This window comes from Callospermophilus lateralis, chromosome 8, assembly GCF_048772815.1.
Source record: "Callospermophilus lateralis isolate mCalLat2 chromosome 8, mCalLat2.hap1, whole genome shotgun sequence".
Taxonomy (NCBI): domain Eukaryota; kingdom Metazoa; phylum Chordata; class Mammalia; order Rodentia; family Sciuridae; genus Callospermophilus; species Callospermophilus lateralis.
Window position 1 is genome coordinate 49,805,957 of NC_135312.1, and position 18,120 is coordinate 49,824,076.

Consider the following 18,120-nt stretch of genomic DNA (forward strand, 5'->3'; position numbering starts at 1 on the left):
TAACTTATTCTTTACAAAAGGGTCACAGTTTCTAACAGGCATCACCTAATTTAACACTCTTCTTCAACTGAAAATAATTTTTCTTCTTTAACTAGAAATAGATTTTGATTTATAAAAGAGTTAACAAGCCTATTCTAAACAGGACTTCTAAAAGTTCAATATTTGGTACACTTGTTAATATTTACCAAATGTTTTTGAGGCACTACTCTACCGTATTGTAATTTGGTTACAAGGTTCATAAAATAGCTCATAATGAATCATAGTTTGTTTTGCATAGCAAAACAAAAAACATAAGTCTTTTGGGAAGTTGGAAAACATTTCACTGAGGTGAAATTTGCATTTGGCTTAAGGAAGAGTTGAAAAGCATCAATGAATTCACAGAACAAATCCACCAAGCAGAGGAAAGGAGAGACATGAAACAATAGATTAGAAATAACAAGAGCAACAATAGTAAACTCAGCACATGACAAAAATGAAGAGAATTTCAGCATGTCAGCAAAATAGGATTTGGCTTAGTAAGCAAGACATGGGGATACAGGAGATAATATTGGAACTTAAGGCAAGATTAGAAGTTTTACTTTTTAGAGAGCCAATAGAGCATTTTAATTATAGAACTAATAATGCGGACTTTCTCCTTCTCATGTAACAAAAACCACCAGTTTGTCAGTTTATTAGAGGAGGAAAACCCCAGTCCAGGGAAAATGCTTTTGTGATACTTTGCAACAATTCTAAAGGCACTAGTACAGCCTATCTGGGGTGGTAACACTTGAAGTAGAGGGAGAGGCAGCCAAAGGAGGAAGAGTCAGCATATCTGGTTGACTGAATTAAGGTGAAGATCTAGAAAAGAGAATCTAAAGTTGATATCAAGAAATCTTATTCTTCAAAATGAGTGAATGATATCATCATAAAAGGCTTAGAAAATGGCATAAACTATGGAAGGAAAGAAAAAAAATATTATTCTGCATATGTTCAATTTAAATACCTGTGGTAAATGTAGAAGAATATAATAGATAAATAAATATACAGTTTGGTGTATAATTTTGACCTAGAAAAAAGTAGTTATTTTCTATTCAATAAAAGAAGCTTAAAGTATAAGACTTTAATTTAATATATTGGTTTTAAATGAAGATTTTTATAAGGTTAGATTAATTCTACAACAGGACTTACTTTCTAAGAGAGTCCTGATCTGAAAGAAAATTTAAGAATTTTCAAAACTACTATATATGCCAAACAGATTGTTCCAATTTTACGGTTGCTGATAACTCAAAAATTCATTAGTTCCCAATTTTTCTAGATGTTAAATTTAGCTATTTTGTGATGAAACACTTGGAATAAAATTATGATTACATATAAATGTATGCCTATTGTTGTTATTTCCAAGAGTGTTAAATAATATAGTGGAGAACCCACAGAGTTATGCCTACATAGACATTTATTTTCTAGTTAGAAAATAAATAAGGGAATATCATTGAATGACTCATTTGGACAAAAAAACTACCAAAAAAATCCCTGAAGCTCTCACCACATTTTCTTTAGACAGCTGTTATCAAGGGAATTTAACTCTTAAAGTAAAATAAGGATTAAATGAAAATTTTGACTGAATCGTGTGAACCCAGTGTCTGAGTTTTCTTGGAAGATACTTGAGAATCTAATTTAAATTGATGAAGTTCTTGTCTTCAGGGAAAGATTTAGGTTGTATAACTCTTTATGATCTGTAAAACATGTTGAAGAAAATGTTGCAAATGTAAGTACTCCATTGAGCTCTAACCTAGATAAACTCATAAAAAAAAAAAAAAACTGTATTTCTTTAGTGTCTACTAAGAAACAATGTGAAAGTAGAGCAGGGTGGCTTTGCTTCTCAAATTAAAAAAAAAAAAAAAAAAAAAAAAAGAAAAGTAAGAAGACAGACTGGTAAAAAACAAAAAAAGCCACTTAGTTTGAGTTGCAATCTGGTCTATGTTGATCCTCTACACTAGCATTCTAACTATCTCTCTGCCTTCAGTCTCACACTCTTTTTGCCTCAGAGTATTGTACACATACTTTCAACCATAATTTGAGATGTAAAATATAAATAAAATTGTGAATCTATTTTGCTCAAATTTTCCAGAGATTTTTTTTCCATAACACTCAGAAAAATACCCCAACTCTGAACCACAAGCCAAAATGCTTCTTGTGATATGGAGCAGACTATGGCTAATGGGTGGGTGGCTCCCATCTGAATCCTAGTATCTTTCTTCTCTGCGATCTCTGATCTTATGAGGGTAGAGAAAATTTTCTCACTTTAAGTAAAGAAACTCTAAGAAATTGCCTTAATGTTTGTGCATAATAAAATCAAAAAGTTCAAGTGTTATGAGGTGAGGGATGGAGCAAAAAACAGACAGACTTAAAGAAGGAGCACACAGAAAGAGAAAACAGGGTAGGGGGAGTGAGAAAGAGGCTCCAATGTGGATAAAGAGAAGAATGAAGTAGGAGAGAAAGCTTTCTCCCATCATTTCAAAAGGATGTGCCTGCCAGAACCATTTAGTGGAGCCACTAAACAGCTTTGTTAAGGTGTTTATCCCCCAGACACAGTTCTGAGCTGTGGCCTTTCAGTGGTATAGAAATGAATTCAGTGTATGCCAAGCACACAAGACAAGGTTTCCTAGGCAGACACAGTGTTGTGACTCATCTGCATAATCCCCTCACTCTGCTCTAGGAGGAAGGAGGAGACCATGAATTCTGGGATGTCAGTCCTGACAGCTTTATTTTAAAGAAGGAGCCACTCAACTACTATGCATTCTGGCCTTGCTTCTGCCAGGCATGTTAGATAGACTCATTTAAGAAGGTCCATAGTTGTATAACTAATTTACTTCTCTCTAAGATACAAATAGGAGAAAGATAGAAATGATGAACAGATTTTTCCACACCAAATAACAGGTTCAATTTCATCAGTTTATTTTAGCTACTCAGGACAACAGGAGATAAGGAGCTGGAAGAAAATAACGGATTTTCTTTTTTTACTCTCTGCACAACAATGCTACTTTTTATTACAGGCATCACCTCACCATTAGATTGATCAGTTCTTCCTCCCTCCCTCCCTCCCTCCCTCCCTTCCTTCCTTCCTTCCTTCCTTCCTTCCTTCCTTCCTTCCTTCTTTCCCCCCTCCCTTCCTTCCATCCTTCCTTCCTTTTCTCTTAATGTCCCAACTTCTGTGGATGGAGGAAAAGTTAAACTATTGCCATTTTATGAAGAATAATTTATGTTGTAGTAATACTTTCAGTTTATATGTATATATATATATATATATATATATATATATATATATAGTTGTATGTACATATATCAATATTATGTTATATTCCCATATAAAAAATAAATATGCTTGTATTTTTATTGAACAATTTACTTAGGTTTTATTTTTTTCTGAGCTATTAGAAGAATTGAAGAAAAGTTAATAAAATGTGAATATTAAATAAAACGGCAATTAAGTACTATGAATGAAAAATGTATGCCTAAAAACTAGTGAAGTTTTATATATTCTCAAACATGTCCCAAGGATTTTATTTCCATATTTAAAGAAAAAGTCTCACTTGTGGTCTACATTATATTATAAAAGAAAAATCTGGAAGAGCAGTAGGTAACTGTCAAAAGTAAAGTTTTATTGAAAATATGATGGAAAAAAAATTGCAGAATATTAACAGCAGAATGATACAATCTTATACGTGTTTTAAATTCCTTTCCTGGTTCTGTTACCAGAAGTCATAATTCGGATGGGGTAAGTAAGGTGATTATAGCAATAATTCAGATAAATGATAATGGTGAATTTGATATGTATCTAAATGGTGTGATATGTATCTAAAATGTCCTGTTCTGTATATAAAGTGATCAAGGCATTCTGGTGAATTGACTCAGGATTGTGAGAAAAATTTTTTTTAAAAAACTGTTTATGAAAAAAAATGTTTATGTTTGGGGCTGGGGATGTGTCTCAAGTGGTAGCACTTGCCTAGCATGCGTGCGGCTCGGGTTTGATCCTCAGCACCACATACAAACAAAGATGTTGTGTCCCCACTCACAGAGACTGAAACTCTGAGACTGAAACTCACTTATTATATCTATAATCTATATTGTTTATGAATCTATAACCTATAATTTACACTCTTACTGATTTTGTTGATTAGTTTACACCACAACAGCATGCCTTTAAATATGCAGATTAAGCATCAGATTCTTAAGTTTCTGAGAAACTGAAATGAAAGCTGTTTTCTTATAATATATTTTTTTCTGTAGTTTGTACCCTACAAAATGTGCTCAACTCAGGATATGGTGGTCTTGATGACCCAAGACTTTGAAGTAGATTCTCACTCACCTGCTGAAACTCAGGATACAACTGTCTAGCACCTGCTTGAACCCAGACTGTGGCCAATTGAATTGCAAAGCTGATTACCTTTTTCTAGCTTCCTACTTGCTTGTTTGCTAACTGGAAAATTCCAGCTTAGGGCTCACAGGTCCTGCTTCCTATTGTTTTAATTTCTGTGGTTGGCTTACTTGCATGGTGAAAGAAAGCCCCTGAGTTGTGATTTTCTTTAAGTTCCCAGTATATAGGCCAGGAAGTTGCTATTCTCCCAGAGTTTCAGTCTCTGTGGGTGGGGACAGTCCCTGGCTAGGTAAATAAAGCTCTCTTTGATATGAATTTGGACTTAGAGTGTTTTCTGAGGAGCTCTCCATAACAATGCAAATGTATGATGAAACCAGGCAAAAAGAATAACAGGAAAAGAGGAGGTCTCAGGCCTAACTATCACAGCTCTTCAACAGTTAGGGAGTGAGCCATAGGGTGGGGGTGGGGGACAGCAAAATAACTGATGAAAAGAAAAGAGGTAGGAAAATACAGGTGATGTTAGGAAGTAAGGCTTCCAAAAAACAATAAGGTGAGACTGAGATGGGCAAAGCTCTCGTGAATGGGATTAGTGCCTTAAGAAAGAAATTCAAGAAAGCTCCCTAGCCCTCTTTCTCCACAGGAGGACAAAATAAGAAGGCAGTGTCTTTAAACAAGGAAGTGTTCCCTCTGCCATCACCTCCTTCTTCGACTTCCCAACTTTTAGAACTGCTAAAAATCAATTTCATTTGCTTATAAGCCAGCCAGTTTGTGATAGCTTTTTATAGCTTCCTGAAAGACAGTATTCATCTGTCAATAGACACTTAGGTTGATTCCCTATCTTAACTATTCTGAATAATGCTGCCATGAACCTCAGAGTGCAGATATATCATCAAGACGCTGATTTTGTTTCTTTCAAATATATTCCCAGTGGGAGTGCTGCACCATATGGTAATTCTGTTTTTAATTTTTGAGCAATTTCCATACCATTTTCCACTATGCCTGGAACAGCTTACATTCCCACTAACAGTATACAGGGATTCAGTATATTCCATATCTTGTCAACATTTGTTGACTTTCTTCTTCTTGATAATAACTATTTTAACTGGCATAAAGGCATATTTAATTGTGGTTTTGATTTGCATCCTAAATGATTAATGATGTTGAGTGTTTTTTCATAGAACCATTGATCATTTGTGTGTCTTATTTTAAGAAATGTCTATACAGGTTCTTTGCCTCTTAAACTTTGTGTTAGCTTTTGACTTACACTTAATAATTGAACACATATATGAGGCACAATAAAAATGACATAATGACATTTTGATTCATGTATACATTTGGTAGTGATCAACTTAGGGTAATTAGCATACCATGTTAAATTTTATCAATTCTTTATGGTTAATATATTTAAATTCTTCTATCTAGTTTGAGGTACAGAATACATAATTGTAATTTATATTCATTCTACTATTCCAAAGAACACCAGACATTCCTCCTATCAATTACATTGTACCCATGATTACTCTTTTAATAATAATCCATTATCAATAGAACTAACAAGTTTGTCCTGAAAACTATATTAATTAGACCCATTCTCCCAAGTGACCTATTACTCTAATAACCTAATTACTCACCTTAGGCCCCACCTGTTAGAGATTCTACCATTTCTCAGCAAATATCATACTAGGAACCAACCTACCAGCATATGAAAAAAACTGAGAGGCACTTGTCATATTCATTTTGGAAGAATAGCATTTCCAAGTATGTTGTTGTTGCTTGAAAATTTTTTTCTGTTCTGTTTTATAATATATCAGCCACTTTGAATATATATATTTTTTGTTTTTTAATATATCAGCCAATTTGAATATATCAGCCACTCTCTCCTGACCTGCAAATTTTTTTGGTGAAAATTTTTCTGATAGTCCTGTTGTTGTCTTATATGATGAAGACTTTTCTCTTTCTGTTTCCAAAATTTTGTCTTTGTCTTTGACTTCTGAGAATTTGATTACAATTTATCTCAGTGAAGATCACTTTATGTTTAATCTATCTGGGATTTGTGTGTATGTGTGCATATCTATCTATCTATAGATATGAAACGTTCTCACATCAGCTCTGGGAAGTTGTCTGTCATTATTTCTTAAAATAATATTTTTGACTTTTTTTCATTCTGTTAGTTTTGGACATTCATAAATTTTATATTAGTTCATTTGATAATGCCCCATAAAACCTGTGGGATTTATTGATTCCTTCCCTTCCTTATTCTCCCCTTCCTTTCTCTCCTATCTTTTTGTGGCTAACATCAAATGATGTTTTTCAAGGTTATTATTCTTTCTTCTACAAAATCTAGTCTGTGGTAGAAATGTTTTATAGAATTTTTCAGTTCAGTCATTGTGTTTGTCTGCACCAGAATTGACTTGGTTCTCTTTTAATGTTGTTTTTTCTTTTCTTTTGTTGTTGTTGTTGTTGTTGAACTTCTGTTATTCATGTATTGTCCTTCTGATGTTTTGTTCTTTGTGTTTTCTTATAGCTCACTGAGCATCTTTAATATGATTAACTTAAATTACTTTCAGCCAGTACATGAATGTTCATTTCTTTGAAGTTGGTTGCTGGTCCTTAATTTTTTTTCTGATATTTCTGTTCAATTATGATCCTGTGGCCTGTGTATCTTTTTCAGTCTACACAAAATGACTTTACAACAAAATGTCCTTTATCAGTAGCCTTTCCATATTTGTGGGGAAGGTGGCTGGCAGAGTCTATAGGTAGGCTTGCTTTGGGTAGGCTGACATGGTACTTGGCTCTGCAAATGTTGACCTGAATTTCAGTTCTACTCCATGACTACAGAGATAGACTGAGTCTTGGTCTACAGAGGCCAGCCTCAATCCTGGAGCAGACAGGGACCTTTGTATAGCCTGGACACATGGAGTGTTGGCTGGAAAAACAATAGTAGTGTGAGTTTACAGCCTGGGTCTCTGAATGTGAACCTGATTTGGGGGACCACTTGTACCAACTCTGCATTGGGGTAGGCCCAGAACCTGGTTCTGTGAGGACCAGCCAAGAAAACTGTTCATGCTGGTATCTGCTGCTTAGTGGATCTGATGGCTGAGCCCATGAGGGCTGGCCTGTCTTTTGAGTCTATAGCATCTAGCCTGTTGCCTGGTTTGTGGGAACTGGCCTGACATCAGAGTTCATTGATAGATTTGATGCTGAGGTCTGTGGTATAGTTGGGTGGTCACTTCACTCTGTTCCCAGACCTGGGAAGTATCTTTCTTTATGTTGTACTATACAGATCTGGAGAGGGGTGACATAAGAAATGTAAATTTGCCCTTTCTACCCTCTTCAGTGTTTCTTCTTTTCTCTGTGGTTTATTTGGGTGATGTAATGGCTCACAAGTATTCTTTAGATCTTATAAAGTTATATCCTTTATAAGACCTTTGTATACTCTTTAGATCTTATAAACGTATAAAGTTAGATCTTATATAGCTGTCATCCAAATATTCATCACTAAGAAACAATTTCATTTTGTGGAAGTGAAACAACATAGGTGAATAAAATAATATTCTAGAGTTTCCACATTTGTCAGGTCTTCATGAGCAACTTTGAGATTGTTCTGTGTATTCCTTAAACAAATTGCATGAAAGTTAGATTAAAGCTCTCCCAGAAGTGAACAAGAAGACCATTTAAATTGTTTTACTCTTTTGAATCTCTGCCAATACATTTTGAAATATACATCATTGTCTTAAACTTAAAGGAAGAAGAAAATTTTGAGAGGAAATATAAAAGGAAAGGTCCTACTTGAGTACAAACTTATCTCTTTATATTTATGCGAAGTCAAAAATATGGAAAATGTAAGTTTTTAATTTTAAAATTTCTGTTATAAATAATTTTTCTGAACAATAAAATGTATCCCATCCCATTTCAAGTCATTTTAACATTCTCCTGGTTTAGCCCTTATGTTCTTTGTCATATAGAACTTGGAATATCTGTTCTATAAAACATTTTTTTTGTTCCATCTCCTGTGTCATCTCTTAAAAATCCAGCAGTGGTCACATTCTGTATTCTGATGATTGATTTTCTGTGTCAACTTGGTTAGGTCAGACTCCTCAGTTATATACACCATATTTTTTTGAGCATCATGCTGAATGAAATAAGCCAGACAGAAAGTCAAGGGGTGACAGCTTTTTTCTCATATGCAGAGGCTAGAGCAAAATAAAGAAAAAACAGTGGAGAATATGATGAAAATAGAAGGGAAATAGGTGAAATAAGGGAGAAGGGAAGGAGGGAATAAATGGGAAAGGGTAAGTAGCAGAATAATGTTGATCAAATGAATCTGTGTGTGCAAATGAACCCCAGTGAATCTTACTATTATGGGTACTTAATAAGCACCAACTTATAACTAACCAATGAATTGTGGAGAAGATTTGGGGAGTTAAGGAGGGCCAATCAGAGGATGGGAGAAGAGAAGGTGGGTACTAGGGGTTGAAATCAGATAAATTACATTCCGTGTATGTGTGATATGTCAAAATAAACCCCATTATTATGTATAACTATAATGGACTAACAAAAACATGAAAAAAACAGTCCAGTTATACAACCTGACAATAATCTAATTGTTTCTGTGAAGGAATTTTGAAGATGTGATTAAAGTACACATCAACTGACTTTAAATAAGGGAGAGTATTAAAAATAGTCTGTATGGATTTGAGTTAAACATTTGAAAGGCCTTAAGAATAGAGCTAAGAGTCCCCTGAATAAGAAGAAATTATGCTCCTGGACAGGAGATTTACTTTGTGTCCAACTGTTCTCTTCTTCTCTCCCTGCTGGCTTTGCTACGGATTCCAAACTTTCCTCACCAGGCTGGCAATCAAATAAGTTGATTATTACAGTAAATCTCTTAATATATATCACTTACTAATATTGTTTCTTTGGTTGAACCTATCTAGAAGTGTAAAGGTGATTCTTATTTTCTCATATTCTTCATTTACTCACCTTATGGAGATAATTGGAGTTAGCATATACATCCCTGCCTAAGATTTGTGAAGACTGTTTATATGGTACAAGAAATAAAGAAGATCCAAAGATGATACTATATTTTGGATCTTAAATGTCCTCCAAAGGTCTGGGTATTAAGTTTGGTACCAAATTGTGGCACTAAGGGGAGGTGATCCTTGTGGAAAGAAGTTAGGTCACTGGGGGGTGTGCCTTTGAAGGAGGTATTAGAACCCTGGCCCCTCCTCTCCCTTTCCTTTTGTCTACCAGGAGATAAACAGGCCTCTTTCAGCACACATTCCTGTCATGAGCTACAGTACCACCACAAGATTAAAGCAACAGGACCAAACAATTATGAATTAAAACTTTTGAAGCCATGAGTTTCAATAAACCTTCCCTCTTTATAAGTTTCAGGTATTTTGTCATGGTGATGAATAACTAGAAAATTTTCTTTCTTATGTAAGATATCAATGTCCTTTGGAATGAACAGAATTTTCTAGAAAAGACCAGATGATAAAAGAGAAGACCTCTTATTAATAACTCAAGAAGTAAATATAAGTTTCATCTCCAGGCAGATATAATGGTCAAATAAATAATCATCATATACATTTGATTTAAATACCTCTTTCATAATAAAGCATCTAAATAATTTGCTATAATGTGTTATTTTATATCATAAACATTTTCCTTCAATTGTTATTTATAAATGCAGCTTTTAAACTATAAGCCCTACTTTAAAAGTTCTGGATCAAGACTTTACAATAGAATCTTCTGCAATGATGAAAATGCTTTTTTTTTTTTTTTTTGGCTCCAGGACTGAACTCATGGGCACTTAATCACTGAGCCACATCTCCTACCCTTTTTAATATTTTATTTAGAGATAGATAGGGACTTGCTAAGTTGCTTAGGGCCTTGCTAAGTTGCTGAAGCTGGCTTTGAATCTGCCTCAGCCTCCCTAGCCACTGACATTACAGGCATGAGCCATCATGCCTGGCTGTTTGCAAATGTCTTTTATCTGTTTTACAGAACACTACTGTTTAATAGCCACATGTCTACTGAGCACTTGAATATGAAAGATCCTTTGTACCCATTACACAGTGTCTATTAATAATAACCTCTTTCATAACAAAAGTACAATTTCTTTACCAAGATATTGGCATTCAAGCATTCAAGATAGAGAAGATTTTCATCATCACAAGATTCCTTCCATTGACTGTTAGTAGCCCCTTCAATTCAGTTTTTGCAACTCTGATCTTTATAGAAAGCTATATGAATGGAAACATAATAAGATTGACTTTTTCCACACTGCATTATTCTTTGGATATCTGTCAAATTAATTTTTGCATGCATAAATTATTATTATTATTATTATTATTATTATTATTATTATTGCTAAGTAGTGTTTCATGAAAGGCAAGCACCACATTTTACTTACCCATTTATTTTTTAAGGAATATCTGTATTGTTTTCAGTCTGGGGTTTTTACAAACAAATCGATGGAGACACCTGCTATGTAAACATAGTCTTGTCTTTTCTTGGGTAAATGCTCAGAAAAGCAATTGATGGATCTTTTGATACTGGTTATTTGTTTTTTTAAAGAAATTTTCTGTTTTCCAGAGTGGCTATCACTTTTCACAAATGTATGAGTTAACCAGGTTCTCTGCAAACTCACAAACATTTCATGGTTTCACTAATATTTATTTTAGCAATTCTGGTTGATATGTACAGGTATTTCATTGTGGTTTTAACTGCATTTCTCTAATGGCAATTTACTTTGAACCTAACTTTGTGTACTGTTTTGTCCTCTGTATATTCTCTTGACTTAAATGTCTGCATCTTTTGCCTAATTTAATTGGATTTTTTTGCCATTGAATTTCGAGAATTTCAATATTACTGTATGGTTGAATATGTGATTTACAAATATTTTTTCCCACACTACAGTTTTGAGTTTGTCTTTTCATCCATTTAATAGTCTTTTCCAGAGAAAAATCAATTTAGATAAAATCTAAAGTATGCAATTCTTTGGCATCAAGTTAAAGAACTTTTTAGCTGACTAAGATACCATTTTTTTTTAATTTTAAACTTTTCTGTTTAAATTTAATTGGTTGTATCATATTAAATGTGATCCATATCAAGTGGGAAGTTTACATCAAAGTTTATTTTCCTGCCTTGAATGCTCAGTTGTTTCAGGACCATTTGTGGCAGGACTATAATTTCTTAAATGAAATGCTTTTGCATCTTTGTAAAAATTCACTTGGATTTATTTCTGTGGTTCTAGTTATAGATTTTCTATTTTGTTCCATTGATCTATGCATTTATTCTTTTGCCCATAGCATATATAAATCTTAACATATCTTAGATTAATTTCTCCTACTTGTTCTAGTTTATGTTTCTTCCCATGTCTCATAATAATCTTATCTCTTTCTACAGGAAAATTGCTAAAATTTTTATGGCATTATGATAAACAGACATAAAGAGAACTGACATCAGTTTTCTTGTCAATGAATGCAATATGTTTCTGCAATTATTGATATCTTATTTATATCTTCCTTCATTTTTTCTAGACTTTAGTATACAAATGATGAATTTTTTGTTTAATATGGAGGAGAATATTTTATTTTTGAATGTTTAAATAACATTGTATATTTAATTCTTTTATATTCTTTATACTTTTATATGTAGACTAGATCATAGTGTCATTTGCAAAAAAAATGACAGTTTTATTTCTTTTTGACTGATATATATGTCATTTGTTTCATTTTCTTGCATTATTTAGATGGACAGAATTTTCAGTGCTATATTGAATAAAAGTATAAAAGTGGTGAGAGTAGATATTTTTCCTTATTCCTAATCTTAGGCAAAACAGTATTCAGTATTTCCCCATTAAGTGAAATGATATCTACAGGTTTCATGTCAAGAAGGTGAGACAGTCTCTTTCACTACTGTTGTTCTGAGAGTTTTCATTAATAATAGCTATTAATTTTTTTCTGATTTTTTCCCTGCATCAATTGGTTATAATCATGTGATCTTCTTTCTTTGGATTATAAATATGGCAAATTAAATTAACTTAATTTTTAATATTCAATTGACTTTGTATCCTTAGAAAGAGTTTCATTTCATTCAAGTTTATAAATATTTTATGTATTGCTTAATTCTGTTTTCTATTTTTCTCATATTTTCTTGATAATTGTTACTTAGAAAATATAATAGATATTGATCTATAGATTTTTTTTGCCTGTCAGGTTTTTTTTTATCACAGTAGTACAGTCTTCATAGAGTAAAAATTCATTCTATATTCCAAAAAATTTTGTATATTGATATTTCTATTGGTAAACTACTGATTATCAATTTGGGGTCATTATAGTGTGTATAGAATTGTTATTAACTCTACCTTAAAAATTTTGGCACAGTTTCTTAGAAAAATCCTTTGGGGCTGGAGATTTCATATCCTTTTTTTTAATTATGATTTTTTAGTGAGTTTGAATTTAATTTCTTTATAATTCTAGGTATATTAAAATACCTTATTTTATGTTGGAGTTTTGTGATATTTAATAATTTTAAACGAATTGTTGTATTTTGTTTCAGTTTTCTATATTTTTTTCTTTTAATGCTGGAGATTGAACCTCGGAGTACTTTACCACAGAGTTACATCCTCAGCTCTTTTTATTTTTTATTTTGATACAGGATCTTGCTAAGTTATGGAGGATCTCTCAGGGATGCTAAGTCTGACCTCAATTTGCCATCCTCCCCGCCTCAGCCTCCCAAGTCACTGGGAATAAAGGCATGAGCCACTGCCCCTCTCTAAGTTGTCTAACTTTGGTGTATAAAAGTGTTCATGATATTTTCTTACTGTATTTTAAATGCCTGTAGGTTCTATAGTGATACATGCTATTTTGTATGTAATATTGGTCATTTGTCCTTTCCCCCTTTTTTTTAGCTCTCTTTTAGGGGTTTGATCTATTTTATTTATGTAAAAGAGTGAAATTTCATTTGCTTATATTTATGTTTTCAATTTCATTGATTTCTACACAAATTTTATTTGTCTTTGCATTCTCATAAATACTTCCATCTGTTTTGTTCTTTTTCCGGATTCTTGAGATGGGAGCTCATATTATCGATGCAAAATCTTTATTTATTAAGAATTTTTTTGACTTTTGCCTGTTATTATTGTGAATTACATTCCTTGCTTTTCAAATTTGAAACTTGTTTTATACCCTGGAATAATAAATACATAAATTTGATTCTCTCTGTATTCCTTTCACTACTACTTTCTCTGTTTCCCATGAGCTTTGATATGCTCTATTTTTTTTTTATTCAGTGTAATGGATTTCTCTTGAGATATTCTCTATGACCCATAGATTATTTAGAAGTGAGTGTAACTTTCCACACATTCTTATTGTTATCTGTTACTGATAACTAGTTTGATTCCATTTTGGCTTATCCTTTTATAATTTTAAATTTGTTGAGATTTGTTTATGGTCCAGGATATGTTCAGTCTTACTATTTCACAAGGACACTTGGAGAAATTGTGCCATCTGATTTTTCTAATCATAATACTCTATAAATGTTTATTAAATATATTGTTGGCTGATGATATTGTTTAGTTTTGATGTAGCCTCACTGTTATTCTGTCTAGTTTTTCAATCAGTCATAGGGAGGGTGGTGTTGTTTTCAACTATCAGTACTTCTGCTTTCCCTTCTGTCAGTACATTCTTGTCATAACATTTTAGCTGTGTTTTCTTTCTTTGTTGTTTTTGAGCATTTAAGTTGATAGAATCTTCTGATAAACAGGCCCTTTTGTTATAATTGTGTTTTTTTTTCTTTTTCTCTGGTTATTTTTCTCCATCTGAAGCTGACTTTATGTATATTAATGTGACTATGCCTGCTTACCTTTGATTAGTATTTTTCATTGTATAATCTTTCTGTTCCTTTATTTCCAGTATATCTGTGTTTTAAAACTTAAGTGAGTTCTAATAGCATATAGTTGACTTATGTTTCTAAGTTCACTTTGCTTACCTATCTTTCATTTATGTATTTGAAAATTACATTAAAACATGTATTGATATAGGAGTCATTAAATCTAAGCTAGTGTTGATATATCTGTTTTGAAAACTAATAAAATAGTACTAGTTGTGAAATCTTGAATGATTTCTTTGACATCCCTAACTCACTTTATTACAAGCCTAAGGATTTTTGAAGATAATATAATGTGCTTCAATATATACACACAGGGCAAATAGTATTCGAATGTAGATTCTAAAGGATATAGATCAGATTTGTTTCCATAAAATTGAGAATCTGTGAAAAAAAAAGCTATGACTGATCTAAAGGTAAAAGCAAATAAGAATTCTAAGTAGACAGATTTATGTGGAACAAGCAATTGAAAAACTGAAGCAAGTTGAAGTGACTGAACTTGAGGAAATGAATGGGAGAAATTCAGCAGGAAATAAATGCTCTAAAATACACTAACACACACATTACCCAAACTGAAGATAACTTAAAACCTAGAATTTTTAATAACTTTAAATAGAAAATGACTTCTGTTTCAGAAATGTTAAAAATATAAATAATGTATCTTCTTGGACTCATATGCCTTTAACCGTGGAATCTTAACCAGGAATGGCAGGTAAGAAGTGCACATGTTCTTTACAGTTTCCATTCTTTCAGTATTATTTACAACAAGATTTACAACTTTGTGTGCTCATTACATAAATTTTAAATAAGTGAAGTTTACTGTTTAATCATTTTTGTTCCCTGGTACTTAATTTGCATTTTCTACTAACAGTCTTCTTAAAACATGAAAAAAGGACTGTTTTCACTTCAACTCTGTAAATATCCTTGGACTACATTGTACTTCAGAAGTTAAAAGTACTTGCATCTGTACCCCAAATTAAAACATAGTCTTTTGTCTGAAAGAACAGTATCCTGTTCATGAATAATTTTTGGTGGTAAGTTGAGATCAAGTAGCTTTTGGAGCAATTAGAGAATTTAAAAATTATAGATGGGGCTGGGTTTGTGGCTCAGTGGTAGAGCACTTGCCTAGAATGTGGGAGGCACTGGGTTCCATCTCCAGCACCACATAGAAATAGGCAAATAAAACAGAGGTATGTGTCCATCTACAACTAAAAAAAATTAAAAATATAAACAAAAAATAAAAATTGTGGATCAAAGTAGTAGACACAAAATTTCAAGAAAAATAACTGGATGTCCAAATTAAACATTAGACTTCAGGATAAAATCTACTTTATTTATATGATATTGAATAAATTACTCAACTCTCTGTACCTAAATTTTTTTTATTCCACTTGGAGTTATTTTAAAAGCTATTTTTTTCTTAAAAAGAATATACCATTGCATCAGAAAAATCCTTTAAAAAATTAATGTCTCCTTTACACTAACCTCAGTCAGCATATAGTGTTTCCTCATTCTCTACCATGAGGAAATTTCTTTCTGTTCCACCTCCTCCTTCTTTGCTTAGGACTCTAAGGACAACATCAATCAGGATTAAGCCACATTATGCCTATGATGCACTGTTTAAATGAATTAAATTGAACCAATAGAAACTGTAAGATTATGATAGATAGTCCCTTCTCTTAGCAGGTCAAAAGCTGTATTATGGAACTTTCAACAGCTTTGGGTTAAATTTCTAAAAGCACATTTTAGAGGCTTTTAAAATTTGTCAGATAAGGGTAAAAAATAGAAACCTTATGTGAAATTGCTAGAACTTTTCTCCTTGACATTAAATCATCTTTAGGGAAAAAACCTTTTTCCTGGGGTAATAAATACAATGACTTTGAATTTATTCTTGGATTATTGGTGCAGATATGCTCAATAATCTGAGACTGCAATGAGTTGTTTGCTGTCCTTATCTGGTAGAAAACTTTATCAGCAAATATTTCAAAATTACATGTATATATATATATATATATATATATATATATATATATATATAGTATGTATATATTTATATATACACACATTGATATATATATATATAAACATACAATTATTCTATGGTTTTTATGTATACTTTTACCAATACTGACATATTCTTTGGATCTGAATCAATTGACAGCCTGTCAAAAACCAAGTCACCTATAATATATTTTTTAGGGATACATACAGCACTTAAATAAAGTTCCTACTCTCAAAATGACAGGCAAGTGGATCAGGATAGGCATTCCAAAGTTATAAATGTAACTTCCATGCAAACACACTGTGAACACATGTATAATGTTTACATTACTAAAGAGGCAACCAGCAGAATGGTGATGAGAGAGTGTGAGATGCCAACATATATACTTAGTAAATAAAGACAAGAATGTTAAAATTGGATCGTAAAATTATAACATAAAATCAAAATTGACCATAAAATATATATTTGGAATAATTATTTCTATAAAAAAAGAAATTACTAGCATTTCTACCTGAGAAAATTTATTGGCAAGTTTTCGATATTCTTCAAGATTATCAACTATCATTTTAGACTCTGGGCCATAATGAACCACAAACAAAAAAGGTAAAATGGGATCTTTCCTCTGGCTTCTTCTGAAAATGATGTTAAGCTGGTGTTTTGGACAATTATCTGGGATAATATTAAAAAGATACACAGCTTTTTTTTGCAGTATTTCTAAGTTTAATTGTTATGAATTAATGAGAACTGTATGAGAAAAATGAGTAACTAGAAATTTCAAATAATGTATTGGTGCGATTTGAGATTTAGGAAGTACTCACGTGATATTATCTTTACAAATGTTTTAACTAAAAGAATGACCTGAAAATACTAAGTTCCAAACACGGACTTTGATCATGTGAATGATTTTTAATATTGCTATGTTTCATCCTCTAAAATTTTTTCTTCTGACCTAAAAATTGTAGTGAATGCTTGTGATAATTTTCTTTACTGCCCTGGTGGCCCTCAGTAATTAACTTTTGTTTTCTTCATAATCCACCATTTTAATCTTCCTAAAATGCCATTTGGTAGATGCCAGATACAGCTGCTATCTACCAAAGTCTCCCAATCTCAATGTGGCTGTACATCCCTTATCTCCTCCATGTGCAGGAGGAGATTTGCAGCTTCCATGGTTATTATCTCAGCTCACCCTGTACAACACAGAATCCAGCAGGACTCTCTAGAGTAAAACCCTCTGCTGAGCCATCTGTTCATATAGGACAGTTTAAAATATTATTTGCATTTGCTGAATCCCACAGGAAACAACAGTAAAATTCCCTCCTGGTCAAATCTGTGATATAGATATTAGCACTGAATTTTAAAGTCAAGTGTGTGAGTGTGAGTGTGTGTGTGTGTGTGTGTGTGTGTGCATATTAGTTTTTTAATTTTTTTTTTACTAAGGGATAATACAACACTCATTAACTCAATTGGGAAAGTATTTCAGCCCCCTATTCCCACACCAACTTGTCATCATCATAACCAGATGTTAATACAAAAATAAAAACCATAGTACATAAAATCAAACTTAACATTTGAATTAGTGTACAACCATCTCCATACTGAACTTTCGTTTTTAGTTGGCAGATCTCAAAGAATGAAGATTCAGACAAGCTCAGGATAATAACATGCCTTTTCAATTCTACCTTTATACCAGGTTTGAAATTTAAAACAACAAAAATGTATGTTGATAAAAATAATTAAATAATGACTATAGATTATATTAAGGTTTTAATACTGAATCTGATCAATAAATAAAATAGTCAAAACCTTAAACTTTAAAATTAGAAAATGTATGTTACCTTTTAGGTTTTTATATTTTCTCCACATTGCT